This window comes from Lynx rufus, unplaced genomic scaffold (assembly GCF_022079265.1).
Source record: "Lynx rufus isolate CCGP_SWC_20201006 ecotype Redwood Valley unplaced genomic scaffold, mLynRuf1.p SCAF_3, whole genome shotgun sequence".
Taxonomy (NCBI): domain Eukaryota; kingdom Metazoa; phylum Chordata; class Mammalia; order Carnivora; family Felidae; genus Lynx; species Lynx rufus.
Genome location: NW_025814845.1, coordinates 61034482 through 61057948, shown reverse-complemented (window position 1 = coordinate 61057948; position 23467 = coordinate 61034482). Strand labels below are relative to the sequence as shown.

The 23467-nt window shown below is 41.3% G+C and overlaps 1 pseudogene; it reads left to right on the top strand.

Annotated features, from left to right (window-relative positions):
- Positions 1-19150: 19150 nt before the first annotated feature.
- On the top strand, positions 19151-19889 carry LOC124521095 (vacuolar-sorting protein SNF8-like; annotated as a pseudogene).
- Positions 19890-23467: the final 3578 nt, after the last annotated feature.

The window sequence follows — 23467 nt, the reverse complement described above, 5'->3', positions numbered from 1 at the left end:
TGAGCCACCCAGGTGCCCCAAAAGTGCCTAGCAATTTAGAATCCACTCAATTATGTTGTTTTCATTCCTATCCCCATTGAATACTGGGTCCATTTCAGAAACTCTTGCCACATTCTGTGACCAAGCAGACATGCTGAGAATTCCAATATAATCTTTATTAAAACCTTCTGGTTTGCTTTAACATACGGAAGTTTAGAAATTCCCATAGCATATAAAATTTACAAGAATATCTAAGAATATCTAGAAGATACTTGGCCTAGTTCACTTGACCTGCAGTAATTCTGGTTCTTTTGTATACTTTTGGCCCAGATTCTGTAATAGGGATCAGAATGTTCAGTGGAAACATTTTGGTGCCTACCACTTTCTCACAACCCTGACCCAGGGCTTCTTACTTTTTCATAGTTTGCTTTTACTTTATTCAGCAAGTATTTTTGAAATACCAGCTATGTGCTACTCACTAAAAGAGGTACTGAGAATACAGTAATGAACAAAACACACAAAAGTTGTCTCTGTTAGTGGAGGAAGACAGACAATAAGCCAAATAAACATGGTCTATTGGTGATGGGAAAAGTAAGGTAGGAAAGGAGATATGGAGTGTTGGGGCTGGAGTTTGAAATTAAAACATAATAGTCAGGAAAGTTCAGGAAAGGTCAAATAGAAAGATGAACCAGTAAAGACCTAAAGGAGGGGGGAATGAGTCATGCAGAAATTTGGGAGGAATGTAGATGGCATGGGAAGTACATTGACCTTGAGGAAGGAAAGTGCCTGGCGTGTTCTTAGAACAGCAAGAAGGCCAGTATGGCTATAGCAGAGAGAACAAAGGAGAAAATAGTAGGACATAACTTAAAATGAGTGAGGAGGCAGGAGGGGACAGATGATGTATGGGTATTATAAAGACTTTATCTTTTACTCTAAGTGAAATAGAAACCTTTGGTGGGGTTGAGCAGGGAGGTTACATGATCTGACTTACGCTTTTATTGGACCATCCTATCGTATTGAGAAATAGGCTGAAAAGCAGTGGGACCGGTAAGGAGATTATTGCAGTAATCCTGTGAGAAAGGATGCAAATATTTGCTGATGCATTGGATGTGGGGTGTAAAGACAGAGAGGAGTGAAAAAGAACTCCAAGGTTTTTTTGGCATGAGAAAGTAAAAGACAGTGTTGTCATCAACTTATGTGCAGATGGCTACAGGAAAAACAGGTTCAGGAGAGATCAGAAGTTTGGTATTAGACATACTAAGTTTGAGATGATTGTTAGACATCCAAATAGAACAGTCATGTGGGCAATTGGATTTCTAGTGAGTATAGGAGAGAAACTTGGGCTAGAGGTAATAATTTGGGTGTTGACAACCTATACATGATATTTAAAGAAGAGAAGACAGATATGTGTGTGTAAAGACAGGCAGGTGGTAAGATCAGGAAATAGAGAATTTAATCCCATGGCTCAGAGAATCTTTTCCTTCAAATCATTTGTATGTAAGGTGCCTGGGAAGAAGAAGAAAGCATGGAGTTCAATAGTTTTAAAATCCTTCAAGTAAAAAAGGTCATCAGCTATGGGAAAACATTGGCTAGATTGGGGTCTCGGGTGGGATATGAGGAAACTTAAGGAACTACAGGTAAGATGTACAAAATAAGGCCACAGAGTAAGGGTACGGAATCCCTGACTCACCCACAGAGTGATTCAGAGAGATTTGTTGGATGTGCAGACTTCATAATATATTGCTCATACAGCATGTTTCATCTGTTTATAACTTAAAAAAAATTTGAGACTGTTCTTTGACTCAGTAATTCTACTTCTTGTCATGAATTCTAAGAAGATAAATTTGAATACAGTAAAAAATATATATGCACAAATATTTATCACAGTGTTATTTATAAAAATAAAAAATCTGGGGGTGTCTGGGTGACTCAGTTAAGCATTCAACTCTTGATTTTGGTTCAGGTCATTATCTCACATTTTGTGAGATTGATCCCCACATTGGGCTCTGCACTGACAGTGTGGAACCTGCTTGGGATTCTCTCTCCCTCTCTCTCCTCCCTCCCCCTCACACACGTACTCTCTCTCTCTCTCTCTCTCTCTCTCTCGCAAAACAAATAAATAAATAAACATTTAAAAATTAAAAAAACATGAAAACAATATAAGTGCCCCAAGAAGTAGAATGTTTAAATAAATTGTCATCTGTACCTATAGAATAAAATATTAAACACAATGTTTGTAATAATACTTAATAAATAGGAAATGACTATAGGACAATGTTAGATAAAAGTTCACAAAGGGGTGCCTGGATAGCTCAGTCGGTTAAGCATCTGACTTCGGCTCAGATCATGATCTTGTAGTTCGTGGGTTCGAGACCCGCATCTGGCTCTGAGCTGACAGCTCAGATCCTGGAGCCTGCTTCTGATTTTGTGTCTCCCTCTCTCTCTGCCCCTCCCCTCTTTGCACTCTGTCTCAAAAAAAAAAAAAAAAAAAATTTAAAAAAAATTTTAAAAAAAGCTAACGAAAAGCTATGTATATATAATGTGATCTTAATTTCATACATTCATGTGTTCAGGGAATACAGAATGAAAATAAGTACACTCAATATTTGCCAGCAGTGGATTTCAACACTATATATTTCTGATTTTCCAAATTCTCCATCAGGAGTAGATATCATTTTCATAATTGTATTTCAAAAATGTTTAAATTTTAGTGACGATTAAAATAAATTCCTGAGTTGACCCTAGTCTTCCTTGGGTTGTTCTGTCATTTTAGTTGTGGACTCCATGAAGTCTCCCCAATATTTGGTGCCCTGTTCTTAGAACAAGTGGTCAAACATGAGTGATCAGAAAAAAGGCTTCAGGATGTTGAATAATAGCTGAGCCGGTAGAAAATTTGTAACACTGGTGTGATGGATCCAGGTGTGATCTCCTTTGGAGGAGCACCGGTACCTTCCATCAGACTGGGATCTCACCATTGGAGCTGGCAATAGGCCCTATTGTTTCCGGGACACCTACAACTCATCATTTGTGCCAGATCGTTCACTTATACTTCTGAATGCTTTGTCACAGAGTCATTTCCTGTTGAAATCTCTTCAACTTTTCCTCTTTGACCCAGGACTGACTGAAAAAGATCTCTGCTCTACAGTGCTTGAAAGATTCTTTACACAAGTAAGCCATCTGGGGATATTTTCATCTGTCGTGGAAGAAGGGCAAAATAATTGAGAGCTACGTTAATCCATCTGATCTGGGAGTGAACAAGAATCATCACAGGTGGTGCTGCTACCCTAAGCAGATGAACGCATAGCAATTTCTGTTTTAGTAAATCCATCCAGGTTTTTCCCTGGGAGTCTGGCTTTGATATTTTTCTGCCTCTTTAAGATTAGGAAACCACCCAGGCCTCCCAGCTCTTGGCAAGCAACACATTGACTTCATGTTGTTACTCAGCACTTTGTCTCTTATTGAAATGCCAGGCTCTGCACAACCGGTTTGTAAAGTCTGAAGATCCTCTGGGCGTGCCCAGAAACGTAGCAGCCTCAGGAAGAGAGAACTAAACAGGACAGAGTGAGAACAGGAGAAAGGCTTTACAGCTCTGAGCGGCTTGAATCAAGCCTATGTCAACAGCCTAGACTCTTGTAACTCCCTAGAGCCTCTTCCCTCTCTTCTCTTGGTTGCAATCCCACCTGCTCTTCTGAGAGCAATTCTACCGCTACCTTCCCCAGCCTAATTTAATTAATCTCTTCTTCGGTGTTTCTTAGGACACGTGTGTTTATTTACTTTTTTGGTCTTACTTACTAGTCTTTCTTGTACCATACTTATTTCAGTACGCCTGATGCCTGTATATTTCCCTGCTGGCTTGGAAGTGTCCTGGACAATTAGAGTGACCCAGTTTAGTTTCCTCCCTCTTCCTTAGCACAATGCCTTACACTTGATTAAATAAAGATCTGAGGATGCTGAGTCATGCACAACTCCTGCCTTCCTTGGGTGGACCTCAGTGACTCCTGGGTTTGTTATAGCTTCAGCAAAGGCAATAGCCTCCCAGGGTTACTATGGCCTATACAAATCTCAGGCTTCATTGGCCTAAGTGTCTATCTTTAAATGATAATGAAATCACATCCATTTTAATAGTTCATATACTAACATTGTAAAGGTACTGAAAAGATTAGGATGGCCTTGTTTAATGAAAAAAGCGAACTCTTGAAGTATTAATTTTTAAAGAAAGTAAATACACATATGTACAGGGGATTAATTAAACTTTTATTGTGGGTAGGGGTGCCTGGGTGACTCAGTCGGTTAAGTGTCTGACTTCGGCTCAGGTCATGATCTCACAGTCCGGTCTGTGGGTTCAAGCCCCATGTTGGGCTCTGTGCAGACAGCTCAGACCCTGGAGCCTGCTTCGGATTCTGTCTCCACTCTCTGCCCTTCCCCCACTCGCGTTCTGTGTCTCTGTATCTCTCTCAAAAATAAATAAACATTAAAAAAAATGTAAACTTCTATTGTGGCAGGTAAAATGGGATGTGATTAATTAAAATGATACTTGTTTGTTTTTGAGAGAGTGCAAGCAGGGCAGGGGCAGAGGGAAAGGAAGGGAGAGAATCTTAAGCAGGCTCCAAAGTCAGTGCAGAGCCTAAGGTGTGGCTTGATCTCAGGAACATGAGACCACGGCCATGAGATCATGATCTGAGCCCAAATCAAGAGTCAGACGCTTAACCTACTGAGCCACCCAGGCGCCCCAGATCATGTACATTTACATTTTCATGAAAGAATTTCAGAATGTGTTGTGGGGTTTTAAGAAATGTCTAAAGTAGTACATTTATCCTTTTTAAAAAATAAAAACAAAAAATAACTTCTATGTAAAATATGTGTACACACACCTGGAAAATATTGTTTGGGAATTTAGAAAAATAATTTGAGAAATTATCTGCCATAATTAGTGTCCCTAACAAGAATTGGATATAGCACAATTTTCTAATTGTGAAACAAAATTTATGTTTCACATAAATATTACTCTCTCAGTAATAACTAGAACTGATCATAGCCAGCATCATCAGAGCAGAGAAAAAGCTGTTGCTTTACCTTGGCTGTTATGGACAGTGCTATAAACCGACGTACCCAGCAGAAGTAGACGGACATCACAGAGCACTGACTACATGGGGTAAAGGGCAAGGAAGGAAGAGTCTGTGTTTGTTGTTACAATCTTTGAGCCACTACTTTTTTTTTAGTCTGGCAATAACCAAATACACTTAAGAGCTATGAAAACACATTTATTATTGAAATTACTATAGAAAAAAACCCTGTTCTGCTGTGAGTCTACAACTTTCTGTTCCCATTAAAATATTTTTTAAATCTTGGTTTTAAATTTAAATGTGATTTATCTTTGATAGGAGATACATTCATAAAGGACAAAAATCTGTATTTCTATAAGGAAAAATTTCTCTCCCACTCCTTCTCCCCAGCCACCCCCCCCTCACTTGGTGGTATTTGTTTATAGTTTTTGATAATTTGAGATTTCCTAGAAAATTGCCCCTCTTTTGCTGAAGTTGAATAACTATATACCAAAACATTAACTGTACATGGGATTATAGGAACTATTTATCTCTTTATGGCTTTAGGTATACAATTTTTTCCATTAAGTAAAAAATTTAAAGACAATTTCCAAAACCATTTTGTTGGACTCTGACAGCATGCCTAAGTTGACATTGTCATCATTTTTTAATTACACCATTTCTCTGCCACAGGCCTTAGTCTTGGTCAACAGGAAAGCTAATATCTTGTTAAAAAAAACACACATCTAAGTCACATTCTGGAAAGAAATTTCTTAAATTTCCACTGGGGTTTCTGAGTATTTGATGCATGCTAATTAAATCAAGCTAACTAATTAATATCTAATATGCTTGATCCACTTAAAATGTTTAAAGTAACAGCAACAAATGCAATAATAAATTCTTAAGAGATGTTTCCCTTGCTGGGATTGACAGGAAAAGATCATATTTATATTTTAAATGAGACATTAAAAACAACTTGATAATGGGAGGTGGGATACATGGTAAATGGCCACATTTAAGTTTTGTAAATACAAATTTTAAGCTACTTTTACTAGGCTTGGAGTCAAATGTTCTTCCAGGCCTGCTCCGGGGGTGAGAATTTGGGCAACAGACCATCTGTCCATAAATAAAATTTATCTTCCTTGAAGCAGATCACCTCAGACCCAGGAAACTGTCAGTTCTGGTCTTCTTGTTATGCCATTTTACATTCAACCTCGAATTTTACTTATTGTGTCTTCTCTTCCACATTCTCTCCTCCTTCCCACATTCTTATCCATCTTCCTCTTTTTTTTTTTTTTCTTGCAGGAGGCTAACATAAACCTAGGGTGTAGAGTTGAATGGGGACTGATCTAGGATTTAGGGAGATAGGATTCCTGTCTAGTTCTTTTCTAAAGTTTTATCTTTATTTATTTCTGAGAAAGATACAAGGGCAAGTGATGAAGGGGCAGAGAGAGAAGGAGACAGAATCCCAAGCAGACTCTACACTGTCAGCGCAGAGCCCGATGCAGGGCTTGAACTCACGAACTGTGAGATCATGACCTGGGCTGAAATCAAGAGTCGGACGCTTAACCGCCTGAGCCACACAGGCACCCCAGTGTCTAGTTCTTTTCTAAACCAGGTGCTTTACACAAATCACTTCACTATCCTGTTCCTTCGTTCCCTCATTCAATGAATATTTGCTGAGCTCCCCCCATACACTAGAGACTGATGTCCGTGTTAGGGGGCAAACATGAAACAAAGTGCACTTTGGGACTATGCACCTGGCCCCTCTACCTGTCCCTGAGGAAGTTGGCTTTGAGGACAGCAGTGGAAGCAGTGAGTGTGCACAAGTCTGTGGCATGACCCACAAAGGCAGTGTGCTAAATGTGGGCCCCGTGACAACAGAGGGGCCCCAGGGCAAAAGGCATGGAGAGTAGAGGTGAAATAATGCTGTTGGATGGTGTCAGGGAGGAAAGGTGGCATCAGTGATTTAGTTCAATGCCCTTGGATCATACAAGCTGTTTTGAGAGCTGCCAGGGTCAGAACACAAAGCCGGTGTGCACGTGTGGGTTGGAGCATCAGGTGAAGGCAGCTCACCAGTGTGGCATGAATTTTTATTATAAACTGTTGGCTGTCAAAGAGTTTTAAGAATGTTGGCTTGCTTTGCGCCTTGGGTTAGACAGAGTAAAGTTGGAAATCAAGGAGAATTCAGTGAATTTGGAACAAATCATTTTATAAAATTAACCCCCTTGTTCTGTAGAGTAGGGGGCTCTTTCCCCAGGATCTAACATTCCTTATGCGATGACACTCACTGGACGAATGTATGAATGAAAAGGTTGATAGAATTTAGAAGTACTAAAGAGAGCATATCCTTGGTGGAAAATTGAGAGAGACTGGTAATGAAGAGCTGAGCATTTTATCTCATAAAATAATGCCACCTAAAAGGTTGTGATGGAGAGGGTATTCTTAACAATACTTCTACTCATCCAGAGAGCTCGCTGTGAGCCTACGTGGAGTAAAGCATTGGAGGGGTGAAAGGGGGCCTGGTCTCAGCCCCTCTTCAGGACACTGAGGAAGTGGCTCTTCCACAAGCATGAGCACCTGGGCAAGGAAAGCTTCAGTGCATGTCAGTGGCAGACGAAGATGGGTGCTGGATGGGGGGCAGAAAGAGGGTGAGGCTTGGAGTCAACGATTGGAAGATAGAGGTTCATTTTCACTTGTGCTTTACTATTGGCTGGGCCAACGATTTTCTGAGACCCAGCTTCCTTTTGTGTAAAACAAGAAGCTGTGCCACCTTCTGAATTTCTTCCTTTTAGAAAATTTCCTTGCGTTAGAGATTTGCTTGGATAGATCCATTCTTCTCCGCAAACACAAATACACTCTGGTAGGGCCAAGGCTTTCCATCAAGAGAAGCACAAAGTATCTTGTCACTCTGATGCTGGGCATTTCTGGAGACGGGGCAGGGGCGGGGGGTCTCTTAATGGGACTGCTGTGGTGTTGAGAATAAACATTCAGGAAGTGACTAGTGAGCAGGTCTGAGCAAACAAGTGCCTGTGCAGGTAACAACACAAGGAAACTCTTCACAGCTTTATTAAGCACAATCAGGAGAGAGAGCAAGTCCCCTGGTGGTGGTCACAATCCAGCCTTTAGCAGAGAACAAAGTCAGGGGTTTCTCTTGGCAAAGGAAAAGCTGAGGGGAGAAAGAGTCCAGGTCTGAAGGGCATCAGACAGATGTGACTTTGAATCCAGGCTGTGCTCTTCTTGGTGACCATGTTTTGTTTTTGTTTTTTGTTTTTTGTTTTTTGTTTTTTCCAGCTGTGAAACAGTAATTATATTTAACTAATAATATTATTGGGAGGATTAAAATAAAAGATATGTGTTAATTCCTGGCATGACATAAACATTCAATAGATGATAGATAATATAATTTTTTATGAAGAGTCTCTGTGAAGGTTAGAAAACTCATGGCTGAAAGTGGAGAGGACAGAAGAGAAGCCAGAGAAGAGGACTGGGCTGGGGTCTGAGGTAACAATAAGATCTTTTCTAGGAAGATGTATTGCGTCGGCAAGTAGCACAGGTTTTTTTTTTTTTAATGTTTGTTTATTTTTGAGAGAGAGACAGACAGACAGACAGAGCATGAGCAGGGGAGGAGCAGAGAGAGAGGAAGACGTAGAATCTGGAACAGGCTCCAGGCTCTGAGCTCTCAGCACAGAGCCCAATGTGGGGCTCAAACTCATGGACCGTGAGATCAGAACCTGAACCAAAGTCGGACACTTAACCAACTGAGCCACTCAGGCACCCCAGTAGCACGTATTTTTAATAGATTATCTTAAAGTCTGGACACCTGAGTGGTCGAGATGCAGGCAGTCTGGCTGGGATCTGGATGGAAAGAAGATACCACAAGTAAGCCTAGAAGTCTGATTTGTAGGCCCTCCTGTAACCTCAGGACATAAAGGGGAGGAAGTGAAATAAGATTTGCCAGGTCCTGATGTTAGAGTTCAGACATGACTAATTCACACCAGAAACAGTGTCAGAAAAATGGAGCTTATAAGAAAAATTGAGTGAATGATCAATGATTTTTTAGAAATGTAGCTCTTTGCCCCCAAACTGTTTAACCCCTACCATTAGACTCCAGTGAGGTTTAGACTATGATGTTGCCTCACAAAATGTTTTCCCAAGACAGATATAACTTTAAGAAAGGATAGGGGAGCCTGGGTGGCTCAGTCGGTTAAGCATCCGACTTTGGCTCAGGTCATGATCTCACAGCTCGAGGGTTTGAGCCTTGCATCAAGTTCTGTGCTGACAGCTCAGAGCCTGGAGCCTACTTTGGGATTCTGTGTCTCCCTCTGTCTCTGCCCCTCCCACTCTCTCTCTTTCTCAAAAATAAATAAACATTTAAAAAATTAAAATTTCAAAAAGGATAAAACTAATGCATATTCTTTGAAAAATAAATACATAAATAATATAGAAGAATATAAAGAAAGTAAAAAAAAACCTGGTTTTTAAATTATATATATATTTTTTATATTATATATGCATTATATTAATATACATGTTGATATACCGCTATGTATCAGTGGAACAGACATCAGGATACCCCTATAAAAGGACCCACACTCACTGGGGTTGGGACAGACCCCAGTAACTTTACCTATGAGATGGCTGGGGCACTGAGTCCCAAAGCAGGACACAGGTGACTTGGAGTGGGGATCTCTACGTCTCCACAGTTCAGCCCCCACTGTGGGGACCTATTCTCCCAACTGAGTCACAACCACCTGAAGGTGGGCCCTGTTCTTCTGGCTGGGCTACCTCTGTCAAAAGTAAGAAATAATTTTAATTTTCATTCATTTGATTACTAGTGAAGTACAACTTTTTGTGAATTAGTTATCTCCAATAGTGTGATTTGCTTATTTTACTCTCATGTTACCCTTCAAAAATTATTTAACTCATAAGCTTCTTGCCTTTTTCCTTACGGATTTATAAAAGGATTTTAGGATGTAAGATATTAAATCTTGGTCATTTAGTCTTCTCCTGGTTTGTAATCTGTCTTTTCACTTTGTGTTATTCTTTTTCACAAAGGAGTTTTATGTTCTTACCTTTATTTCTTTTTCAGTCAATATATCCAGTCTTTAAATGCCCTGCAGGATCTGATAGGAGATCCTAAAGATTCAAGATCATGATGCTGGAAATAAAAGGATGGCCAAGGATACAAGGATCTAAATATAACTATCAGACGGGTGGAAGAGATGATAGGGGCTGTAGGAGTTTGTAACTTCATAAATTCACCAACATCCTGACAGCACACAATCTGGGCTTAGATAAGCTGTTTGAATCCTGTCTCTGTCAGTTATGAACGGTTTGAACTGGGAAATTTGCTTAACTATGCCTCCATTTCCTCACCTGTAAAGCATAGGAATTTTGTGTAAGGTATAGGGATATTTTCTGGCTACTGTAAACTCTCACTAAATGTTAGCTATTCTCAATATCTGAGAATTTTTAGGGTCTGACCTGCTGAAGAAAGGACTAGTAGTCTCAGGAAGGGCATGAATGAGACAAGGCTAGAATGGGGAGAAAATCTGAACACAGGGGACCCTGAGAATCCACATGAGGTCACGATCCATATGGCTGGGGCCTCTGATGAAGGTTGCAGGAGTCACCTGGAGGGGTGACCCTGAGGGTGGCCAGGAAGTATGTGTAAAAGGGACAGAAAGCAACAATTAGGAAAAGAAAATAAAGGAGAAGATGAGCTGGAAAAAACAAGAAAGGACTCATCAGAATCTCCTGTGGGATGGACAATTTTAAGTAAAAAGAAGAAACTGGGTGAAAGTGTTTTAAATGCTGCGTGAGGGTCGCCTGGGTGGCTCAGTCGGTTAAGCGTCCGACTTTGGCTCAGGTCATGATCTCACGGTCCGGGAGTTTGAGCCCCGCGTCGGGCTCTGTGCTGACAGCTCAGAGCCTGGAGCCTGCTTCCGATTCTGTGTCTCCCTCTCTCTCTACCCCTCCCCCGTTCATGCTGTGTCTCTCTCTGTCTCAAAAATAAATTTAAAAAAATTCAAAAAAATAAAAAAAAATGCTGCATGAAAGGAAAGCAGATTTGATTCGCAGTCAGAAAAAAAAATAAAAAATAAAAAAACCTGCCAACAATTGGTAGTGAAATCAAAATGAAGACAAAACGTGCCCCAGTGTCACCAGAATGGCTAGAATGGAAATCACTGGTAGTGACAAGTATTAGAACAAAAGGACCTGCTGCCAGGAGGAGTGTAAATCAGGACAGATCCTTTGGGAAACTGACAGGGTCTACTCTGGCTGAACATACGCACAACCTAGCTCCGAGCAGCTCCACTCCTAGGTGGTCACCAAACAGAAATGCTTATATTTGGTCACCAACAGACACACGTGTTACTAGCGGCACTAATCATAAAAGTCCCCCACTCGGAACTGCCCACATGCGCATCCACTAAGGATGGAGAGACATACTGTGTATGTCCTCCCAGTGGGAGGCTGTACAGCAAAGAGGATGCAGGTGTCATGACAACACGAGCGAACCTCAGAAAACTGAACGAAAGCAATGGACACAAAAGAGTGCTCATGTGTGATTCCATGCGATTCCATTTATATACAGTTCAAAACCAGGCAACACTAATTCTGGTGTTAGATGTTGTCTTGGTCTGTTCCAGCGGCTCTACCACAACACCACCGACTGGGTGGATAAAACAACAAACATTTCTTTCTCACGGTTCTGGAGGCTGGGGAGTCCAAGATTAAGGCACCGTCAAACTCAGTGTCTGCTGAGAACCTGCTTCTGGGTCCATGGGCGGGGTCTTCTTGCTGTGTCTTTTCATGACAGAGGGGGCAAGGGAACTCTCTGGGTCTTTTTTATAAGGGCATTGATTTCAATCAACACCAAAGGCCCTATATCCGGATACCATCACACCGGGGAGTAGATTTACAACATACAAATTTGGAGAAGGACATAAACATTCAGTCCACAGCAGGCCAGAATAGGGTTACTTCTGAGGCATTATTCTGTTGACTAAGGGGGCACAAATCTGAGGAGGGCCTGGTCTTCAGATGTTCTGGGAGTGTTCAGTTTCTTAATTTGGATGATGAGTACTTGTGTGTGTTCAACTTGTCAAAATGCATCCAAGTGTACATTCCTTACATTTTTTTAAGTGGTTAGTTTTGAGAGACAGAGTAGTGGGGGAGGGGCAGAGAGAGGGAGGGGGGCAGAGAGGATAGGAAGCGGTCTCCTTGCTAACAGCACAGAGCCCGATGCAGAGCTTGAGCTTACAAACCGCGAGATCACTACCTGAGCCGAAGTTGGATGCTCAACTGACTGAATCGCCCAGGTGCCCCAACATATTGCATTTTTATGTATTTAATTCTTCGATGAAAATTGAAAATATTTGCCCATATTAGACACTAATAAAAATCATTGAAAACCCTTTGTTTACTTATAGAATGTATAGCTTCTCATTGATAGCTTTGTTGGTATAGACATCAATTCTGATTCTCATTTTCCATATTTATAAAGCATGGATAATAGTACCTGCTTCACAGTAGGTAACATAGGTGAATGAGATTTGAAAATGATGAAATGGTATACAAATTGCTAGGGGGATGATGCCTTGCCCCCACTCCTGATGTTTCTTTCTTATTAGCACGACAGCCCTGCTCTCCCCTACTAACCGTTCACTCCCACCAAGAGGGGAAACTGGTAAGTTTGACAAGTATGGTACATCCCTCTTCAATCTTTCCCCCTTGGAAAACCCCTTGTCTAGCACAGAAGCTTATTGAACCTTAAGGGGGTTGAGTGCATTGTCCAAATTTAGATAATGAGTAACGGATAGAATTTGAACTCAGGTTTCTGACTACAAAGATCATGCTTTTAACCATTTCATTATAGTAGCTGCCTAATAAGTAATATATTAACATGAAATAAATGCTGATTTGTATGGTCCAGCTAAGAATACGATAGGAATTCAGGGAAGGGACTCTCCTATAGTGTCTATGATCCAGGAAGCAGGTTTTCACCAGACACTGAACCTGCAGTTAAAGATGACTACACAAGAGACTACAGGGGTCAACTCCTGCTAAATTCTCTCCGTGGTAAACTCCAGGAGTCAATACAGCTGAATTAGCACTGACCTCTTTCCAGGGCACACTAGAGGAGGTGTCTGTTGGCCAAAACAGCCAGCGGAGTTTAACTTCACTGCCACTTGCCTGGGCCCCAGGACTTACCCAGTTTCTCCCTTGGTTTAGCTGCATTTTGCCATTTACTTGTGTTGGTGTTTGCTTTGAATCCTTCAGTGGGATTTACCTCAAAAGCCATTCTAAGGTATGAGATGGGACAGGAAGCTTATTTTCAAGCACCTGACATCTGAGAATATGCAAAGGGCATGTTACCAGCATTTCACAAAGGAAGATTATTATTTTTATTGAGGTATAATTTATATTCAATAAATAGCATTGATCTTAGATGTTCAGTTAGATGGGTTTTGACAACTTTATGCACCCACACAACCACTACCAAAATAATAGAACACATTGTCACCCCAGAAACATACTGTACGATTGTGTGTGTGTGTGTGTGTGTGTGTGTGTGTGTGGCTGGCTTTTTTCACTCAGCCTAATATCTTGACATTCATCTGTGTTGTTGCATTTATCAGTGATTCATTTCTTTTTATTATCAAGTAGTATTCCATTGTATGGATGTACCACAATCTGCTCATCCATTCTCCTGTTGGTGGGCATTTAGGTTATATATATATATATATATATATATATATATATATATATATGTATATGGCTTTCGGCTTTTATGAATAGGTCTGTGAACATTTTATGAAAGTCTGTGTTAGCATACGTTTTCATTGCCCTTTGGGAAATACTGAGGAATGGAACTCTGGGGTGACAGGATGGATGTAGGTCTATCGTTGTAGGAAACTGCCAAATAACTCTCCAAACCGTTGAACCATTTTATAGTCACACCATCAATGTTGCTGTGCATCTCAACGGAAAATTTTTTACAAAGCCAACTATGATGACACCTTAGTAAAGAATATCACAGTGACTAGGGTGGGAAAGATTCTGTGGGAATCATTTGGAGGGAGGACAAAACAGCCAACAGAAGGGAGTGGATTGGCACTCACCAAATAGTATTCATCAGGAAGCCAGCCTGAGGGGACCACGTGGGCAGCAGGCTCCATAGCTACCAGTCAAGGCTCTGTTCTCAGCTGATGACATTCATTCCACACGCCAAGCCCTCTGTCCATGATCCAAGCAATCTGGGCAACTTATTGTTTTTCCTCAAGTTGGGCCTCATTGAAATTCTTTTTGGAGTGTCCCTTTCAGTCACAAGTTCTCTTTCTTGTCTGGAAGCCAAGATCGTGAAGCTTAGTACAGCAGGGCCTTTTGAACTTGCGCTGTGGACCTCACCTCTAGCTATAGTATCAAAGCTGGCTAACCTGCCCCAGGTCCTGATCACCTCTCTCTTTGCTTCCACAAGGTTGAGAGCAGGTTATTGTTTATCTTTTGGCCTCCTCCCCCCGGGTTACTTTTAGCAAGGTTTCAGTTTGTTTTTTATGCTATTATATTCAAGGGAGGGCAAAGCCTTTGGCTCTGTTTTAACATGTTTTCCTTCTAAGACAAAACTTCATTCTCTGTGAGTTTTTCTTTTAGGTTATCATGACACAGGCCAAAACTGGTGTGGAGTAGCCCTCAAAAGAATTAATCTTAACTTTCTTCAGGCATGGCTGATCCTGCCTGTATCTTCCTATTGATTCTGTGGTATTAGTAAGAGTTCTTGCTAGAGGAGGTGGCCAGTGTTATTCTTTAGCCAAACTCTAGATGACAGGCTGAGGGCTCCAAATTTGGGCACAACTAGGTTTCAACATCTATTACCCTTATTCTGTTCCTCTAATTGGCACACACTGTCAAGTACTTGGTGATAAAAATACAAGCCCCCATTTTCTTCCTCTTCCTTCCCTTACAATGAAGGATTTGTCCCTCCTCCTTTCAAAGGCAAATTCATCCACGCGTGTTCTGGTTCCCATTCCATCCTGCCTTCGAAGAGAATGTATTCAATTGGTTATTACCTGCAGCTGAAATGACTATCCTTCGAAATTCAGGAATTTAGTTTCTATTTTCAGTATATAGTTGTTGCTAGAAAGCGAGTTCCCAGTAAAAGACTATGTTCCCCAACCTCCCTTGCCTTTAGGTGAGGTCACATGACTAGTTCCTGTGAATATAATGTGATCAGAAATAATATGGATCGCTTCGTGACCAAGTAGCTTAAAAAGCAGGAGTGCTGTTTCTCCCTTATGCTCACTTGATAAAAGGGGCACAGCAAACATGGAACCATATACTCCTGATGAGGGGTCCACAAGATGGCTGGAGCCTGAGTCTCTGAATCTTCAGTTGGAGAGTCCCACCTGCCGTTAAGAGCTTCTATCTTAAGAGTTCTATCTTAAGAACTTTGTGTGACTGAGAAATAAATTTCTATTGTGTCTGACCTATTATATATTGCCGGATCCTTTTGTCACAGTGGTTGCCATTAATCATGACCCTAACTAGCACTTTATTCTTCTTTCCTCGACATCTTCTACATTTCTCTCTACTGGAATCTATCTGCATTCAGACATAACCAAGCACCGCCCATCCTAAAACCAAACCCCACGAAAAAACTTCCTTTGACTCCACGTTCCTGCTCAGTTTTCTCTTTACTTCCTTTCACAGACAGACAATCGTATTAGGAAAGTTGTCTATACAAAGTCTTCATTGCTTGCTTCCAATTAACTTTTGACCCCAATGTATAGGGCTTCTTTGCCAGCCTCCATTAAAACTGCTTTTGCTGAAGTCCTTAATAACGGCCATGTTTCTAAATCCAGCAGACACTTTTTGTTTCTTATTGTAATTCTCAGGACTTAACCCAGCTGATCACTCCTGCCTTCGCTACATACTACCTTCTCTTGGTTCCTTGAGACTAATCTCTTACAGGAATGTCTCACAGGCTTTTAAAATTTATCATCTCCAAAACTGATCTCCAACACCTGCCCCTCGTTTTCCATCTCAATAAGTGGCACTTCCATCTACCCAGTGGCTCATGCCAGAAACCTGAGGGTAACTTTTGATCTATCCTTCTTTCTCACCACCCATAACCAGTCCATCATCGTATCCTGCCAATTTTACCTCCTTATTTTTCTCAAATGTTCACACTCTTCTTCATCTCCCCACATCTTCCCCACATCCCCTTCCATTCTCCATATATATGATTAAAAATATAAATCAGATAATGTCACTTTCCTCTTAAAATTCTTCAGAAAATTCCCACTGCACTTAGGATAAATCCCCTAATCCTTAATATAGCATACAAATCCTCACATGATCTCACCCCTGAAACGTCTTTAGCCTTATCAAGCACTCACTTCCCTTTGCTCATTGTTTCTCAGCTTTTCTTACAAATCTTTGAAATCAACAAATTCTTTCCTACCTCAGAACCTCCCTAACTGCAAGAACAAAAATCAACTCAAATTTAAGCAAAAAGGAAATACAGTAGCTCGTATAAGTGAGAAGCTTAATAAGCAGGTGACTTCAGGCATGGCTTATTCCAGGAACTCAAATTATGACCTTAATGCTCTGTTGCTTCATGTTTTAGCTCTGCTTATCTTTGATTTGATTCCTTAACATGGGCTGTCATCATGGAGGCAAGATAACCACTGTCAGAGATTTGTGTAGTAAAAAATTAATCTTACCCAAAGAGAGGTCCAGACTTTTCCCTTGGCTTCTGGGAAGTAATTTCCAGGCCCTTGGAATGTCATGCTTGATAAGACATGTCTGCCTGGGGGCCATAGACCAGCCAGACAATAAAAATATGAGTTAGGATGGGGTATTAGACCAAAATCAGCAATGGGATTTAAGATGGAGACTTTGAATCAGGTGCCATTAGTTGACCTCTGGAAACTGAGATCAGTCCTAAGTTCAATGAATCATGCTTAGGTGATGAAGCCCTAATAAGAACTCTGGACACTGTGTGTGTATTGTTACACACAGATGCCTAAATCCACAGGGAGAGGACAACTGGAAGCTCCAGCTTTGCTACCCTCCTGGCCAGTGTGCCTATTCCTTTGGCTGATCTTAGTCTGCACCCTTTCCCTGAAATAAACTGTAATCACGAGTACAGCAGTTTTGAGTGAGTCCTCTGAGTCCTTCTAGTGAATTATCAAAAGTGAGAGTAGTTTTGGGAACTACCAAATTTGTTTTTGGTGTCAGAAGTGAGGGTAGTCTTGTGTGGACTATGCTTCCTCTCACTGTACGCAGTGGGCTCTCACATTATTACACATTCTTAGCCTAATAACTACAGCTAAATGGTTCTGTGTTTTTGATATTCTGTAAGAAAAGTTCCAGGGAACATCTCAGCTAGCTAGCTTGAAATGAACCAATCACCATTGCCTGGGAAGGAGAGTGCTGTGATCAGTCTCAGTCAGATATCTGTCTTACTACAGGAAATGAGTTCCCTGCAGGAGAGAAGGTTTGGATTACCAAAAGAAGGGGGATAGGGATGCTGGGTGAACAAAAACAACAGACATTCAATAGGGGACTTTAATGTCAGCATCTTCCTCTGTAACACTCCTGATTCTTACTCACGCCCCCCACCATCACCACAACTTGCTAATGACTAATCTACTCCTCATTTAGGTTTCAGATTAAATGTCCCTTCAACAGAGAGGCCTCCTTCCTTCATTTCTTTCTATCAGAAAATGTTTTACAGCCCTTGTCAGTTTGTGATTCTATATTCGTTTGTGTGACTCTTAGTTTAATACTTAAAGTCACCTTAATTCTAAGCTGTATTAAGACCCACATCTATACTGTTCATCACCTAGTCGGTACTTAAAAATATCTGTGGAAGGAATGAATAAAAATTAAAACTAAAATCTGTTAATGGATTGCCTGCATCTCAGATCTTATGCAAACTCTTCAAATGTTCCTTTTTAGTAAGAGGTCAGTAAATAAATGAATATCTGGTTAAACTATGGACTCAGTTGTTGGGACAAATAAAAGAAACTTGCCTCAATTTTGCCATCAGGAATTCAAAGAACTGCATAACCCTTTGAAGTAAAACTCATTGGGTGAATTACCTCATCATCTTTTACTAAAACAAAATATGTAATAATTATATGGAAATATGTCTCTTGATAAACTAATATAACCACGTGCCTCATCCTGCAGAGTGTTTTAATCAGATTTTAGCCACACAATAACCCACTGAAATAAGTAATGCAGGCAGATGTTTCTTTCATCTAACGGATGAGAAAAAAAAAAAGTCTAAGAACCAGAAAGGTAAGATGAATTACTCATGATCATGTGGAGAACTTAGTAATCAAAACAAGATTATTACTCAGCAATCCTGAAGCTTAGTTCTATATGCTTGCTACCAACCCAATGTTGCTCATTCTCTCAGTCTTCTGGCAATACACATTGCTGTCCCCTACAGTTGTCACACAGTATTCAATGTAGTAAATTTGAATATGAATAAACTTTAAATCTTCCCTATTTTGTGGGCATTTCTGATTATTTGGGCTTTTACATTCTTTAGAACAGTCCCCAAGTTTTAGTTAGGGACTTCATCCCCATTCTCAGTCCCAGTGGTTCGGTGATTTTCCCATTCCCAACCCAGAGGTACTCTGGCCAATGAGAGCCTAATATTCTCTAGGCTGTAGATTTGGATAAAGGGTTGACACATGCCCATAACAGCTTCTAAGATACAATGAAATCTTTGCTAAAGCTTTGGGATAAGGGCAGACACTCTTTCTCAATGGACTTGAACCCAAGACAATATAAAGCTGGAATTTCTGCCCTCATTTGCTTCCATTTGGAACCTGAGGCTGAAGCTAATCAGTGGAAGGCAGAGCTGAGAGATGAAGAAAAATCATATCCTAATGAAACCTTTTGAACCCTGAACCTAACAGTGTCTAAAGCCCACACTATTCCTGGATTTTTAGTTACATAATCCAATAAATTCCTTCTCCTGAGTAAGTCAGTTTGAGTAGGATGTTCTGCCTTTATCATTTAGAAAGATCTTAACTAAAATACCCTTTAATAATGGGGAGACCTGGGTCCTGGCAGCAGGCGGCCCATGAACCCAGGCAGGGATGCATTGCCACAGAGTGGGAGCTGGTCCCATCGCCAAGAAGAAACTTGCAGAGGCCAAATATAAGAAGTGAGGAACTGCCTTGGCTGAGGACCAGCTGGCCCAGATGTCAAAGCAGTTGGACGTGTTCAAGACTAACCTGGAGGAATTTGCCAGCAGCACAAGCAGGAAATTCAGAAGAATCCCGAATTCTGGGTGCAGTTCCAGGACACGTGTGCCACCGTTGGGGTGATCCTCTGCCTTCTGGAAGAGGATTTTGGCCCAAGATGGTAGGTGTGGGAGATTTCTATTATGAGCTGGGAGTCCAGATTATTGAAGTGTGCCTGACCCTGAAGCACAGGGATGGAGATGTGATAACTCTGGAGAAACTACAACAACAGGTGTTCAAAAGGAAGGGGCAGATTCACACAGGATATCAGCCAAGACAACCTGATCAGGGCCATCAAGAAACTAAAGGCACCTGCCACTGGCTTCCGGCATCATCTCTGCGGGTGGCACCTACCTCATTCAGTCTGTTCCAGCTGAGCTCAATATGGATCACACTGTGGTGCTGCAGCTGGCAGAGAAAAATGGCTACGTGACTGTCAGTGATATCAAAGCCAGTCTTAAGTGGGAGGCCAAGTGAGCCCGGCAAGTGCTAGAACACCTGCTGAAGGAACAGCGGGCCTGGCTGGGACCTGCAGGCCCCTGAGGAGACTCACCACTGGCTGCCAGCTCTCTTCACTGACCTCTGCTCCTAGGAGAGGCCCTCCCCCGATTCTGGGAGTGCAGAAGGGGGCACAGCAGCAGGCAGGGAGGAGCTGTTGGTGAATAAAACCTGAGCAATTTTTTTTTAAGGAAATAAATAAATAAATAAAATATCCTACAATAATAAATTTTTATTCAGTTGTATTTCCATACTCTTTCTTGATAGGAAGAGAAAAAAAGTGGAGTTCCAGCTAGTCCCTACAGAATTGCATTGCATGTAACAATAGATCTGGCTACAACCCCCACCCCCCAACAACAAAACCCACACCAACCAACCAACCAACCAACCAGCAGGTCACTTTACTAAGATTTAGTTGCATGTCCCTTGTCTGAAGAGCTTTATCTGCTGCCATTCTTCTTCAGGTTAATGACGAAAGGGTGCCTTCTCTCACCCCTTGGACAGACTCAATCCCTATTCCTGGTGTCTTACACTGCCAGCTGGTAAGCCTTCCAGAATTTCTCCCAATCAAATTTGATGCTCCAGATGGCCTTAGCACAGCTGATGGTCCCTCTAGCTATCTAGGTCTACACCTTCCTCCTTTCTGTCAAATGTCATTGCAAGTATGTTCCAAGAAAAACTTGGCTACAAGTCTTTCCAATCTTAGAATAGAATCTCCAGGTACCATCTATTTGCAAATAATATACCTATCCAAAGTGAAGCCTAACTAATGACTCATTTTTCTGATGGCCAGCCTCACACAAATAAGAATAAGGAGAAATACTATAGGAATTCTTTTAAGGTCAGAAGAATCTAGAATACAGAACCATTTAGTTGGCAATAATGGTTTCAGCACAAGATGTTTTTAGATTTTCTTTTAAAAATTAAAAGTCTTTGGTATCCCCAGAATAAGATGAATTTAGCCTGCCTTGGTTAGTGACTCTAGAAACTACTTGTATTTTTAATATTTATTTTTGAGAGGGAGGGAGAGAGAGAGAGAGAGAGAGAGAGAGAGAGAGAGAGATGATGATGAGTGGGGGGAAGGGCAGAGAGACAGAGACAGAGAATCCCATGTAGGTTCTGCACTGACAGTGTAAGCCCAATGTCAGTCTCCATCTCATGAACTGTGAGATCATGACCTGAGCTGACATCAAGAATCAGACGCTTAACCCATCGAGCCACCCAGGTGTCCCTAGAAACTACTTTTTATTTGCCAAGATGGTGAATGTTTCAACCTTCAAGGAAGCTAACATTGCCTAATTGGATGTCATACTGCCAATAGATGATAGGAACACAATGAATGGTAATGATTTGGTAAAACTTTTTTTTTATCCAGTATTTATAGGACTTCAAATAACAAATTGTGAGATTGGGCTGGTTCTTCTCGAGAGAAGAACCATATGTCTTAAAGGGAATTAGGGACTAATGGACAGTTATAAGCCAATCCCTTTCATATGTGCACAATTCATGAGACTAATACTTAAACCATATATGACCAAAGATGTGGAGCCACGCCATTTTCTAAGTTCAACAAAAGTAAAAAGGAGGATTGCCCATGTTATTTATTTTTTTCCACAATGATTCCTAGAATATACATGAAAATGGGACTACTAAAGGGTAGAAGTCACTATGGTATATAGCAGAAAAGACTCCGGGCTGCAAAGCGGGGAGCTAAACTTTGGCCCTGTGCAGCCCTCGGCAAGCCGGTTGTCTTTGAGTCTCTCCTCATTTGTAAAATGAAGTTTGCATAACTGCCAAGAAAGCATCTAGCTATAAATTTGGATTACTAAAACAGAGCACTTGTTGATTGTAATTCTCTTCAGTTTCAGTTCTGATCTAAATACACAATGTGTATCTCAAAGAATTTTGAAGTTGATCAGGTAGCTAAAATGAGTTGAGCTGGAAGAGAGGAGGGACTTAATAGTCTGTACTCACTCACAAATACTTTTGAGCACTTAAGCGTTGGGCCCTATAAGAGGTGCTAAAGGAACAGCAATGAAGAAATCATAGTCCCAGTCATCATAGAGCTTATTTTCTGGAGCTGAAGATGCATCACAATCAAATGAATATGTAAAATGGAGTGTGCCAGAAGGTGATAGGTGCTATGTTGGAAGGTAGAACAGAGAGGGAGTGCTTTAGATTGCCTTTTTTATATAATGTAGCCATCTGAAGACAGACCTAAAGGAGGTGAGAAAGTCAGGCTATTTCCTACCTAGGAATAGCAAGTGCAAAGGCCCTGAGGTAGGAGGTTTGACGTGTTTTAGGAGCAGCAAGGAATCCTGTGTTGCTGGGGCACAATGAGCAAAGTGAAGAGTGGTAGAAAATGAGATCCAAGGGAAGGAAAAGTACCAAAAGAAGCTGGAATGTTGTGTTTACTTGAATACGAATTGCCCCCATCCCCATATTTGTGGCTCCTTTGCTACTAAAACTGGGTAGGGGGAAATGTACTGGTTCAGTCTAATTGTATCATCTACTCGGATTTGGGTGAGATCAGAACCTGAGATTCGTCATCACTACTGGCCAGAAACAGAAGTGGTTTCTTGCAGAGGAAAGCAAAATTTCCTTTGTTTTCAGTGAAGTTTGACTTACTTTATTTCAGGGACACCTGTCCTTCCTTTCTTTTAGTGGGAAGCCCTGTTGTGCTCCTGCTAACACGTGTGGTGGTGTGGTGGGACAGGCACTCAACGTCCATTCCAACCTCCTTCATGTGTGTCTTTTGGACCACAGAGACTGGAAATCTAAAAACTACCTGTCCCAGACTCCTATGGATCTAGAATTTGGGATATGAAATCATTTCCACTGATTAGATGCACTCACACCTGTTGGGGAAGGTCAAAGTGAGGCTTTCTGCTTCTTTCCCCGTCTCTACAGTCCAACGTGCTTTCTCTGCAGCACATTCCAGTGCCTGGTCACCAGTCTGGGTGACTGTCAGAAGACAGTCACAAAGGTGGCTGCAGCAATGACTTTCAGGGCTACATTAGGACTTTCATTGGCCCTAGGTGCTCTTGCCTCAATGCGATCCTTCCTCCATTAAGAAAATAACAAAAATTGTATTCCAGGACTGTATTGGGATAAATGTGAATAATTATTATATATTACAACTTTTAAATCAGCCTTAAAGATTTTTTCTGATTTTAAAAGAAATTTAAATATTTTTATGGGCTCTTAGAAGTCTTGCAGGCCCTAGACACTGCTCACTGGACCTAATAGATAAATCTGCCCTGATGGCGCTCAGCTCCCTGAAGCAGTGTGCTCTCAAAGCCCCCATTTTCCAGAGGCAGCCCCCGAGTGCCCATCTCCCTGACCATAGCAAGAGGGCAGCTCCCTAAAAGGCCTGATTGCTGTGTTGTTCCAGGCACCGCTTTTAGGAAGCCCAGCTATTTCTAAGGTTTTGTAAGTACCTGATTCCCTCTGTTGTTTCCAAACCTCATTAAAATAACCAGGATCATTTTTGCTTTCTGTAATTAAACCTAATTGATAGAACCTGGGTTTATGCCATCATTCTCACAAATCCTTCAGGTCTGTTCCTTGTCCTCACATTCCCAGTTCAGTCAGTCTTGTCCTTCTCACCCCTGTGTTCTCCCTGACTCTTTAACTATTTTGCCTTTCGCTGTAACCTTTGGGATCTGCATG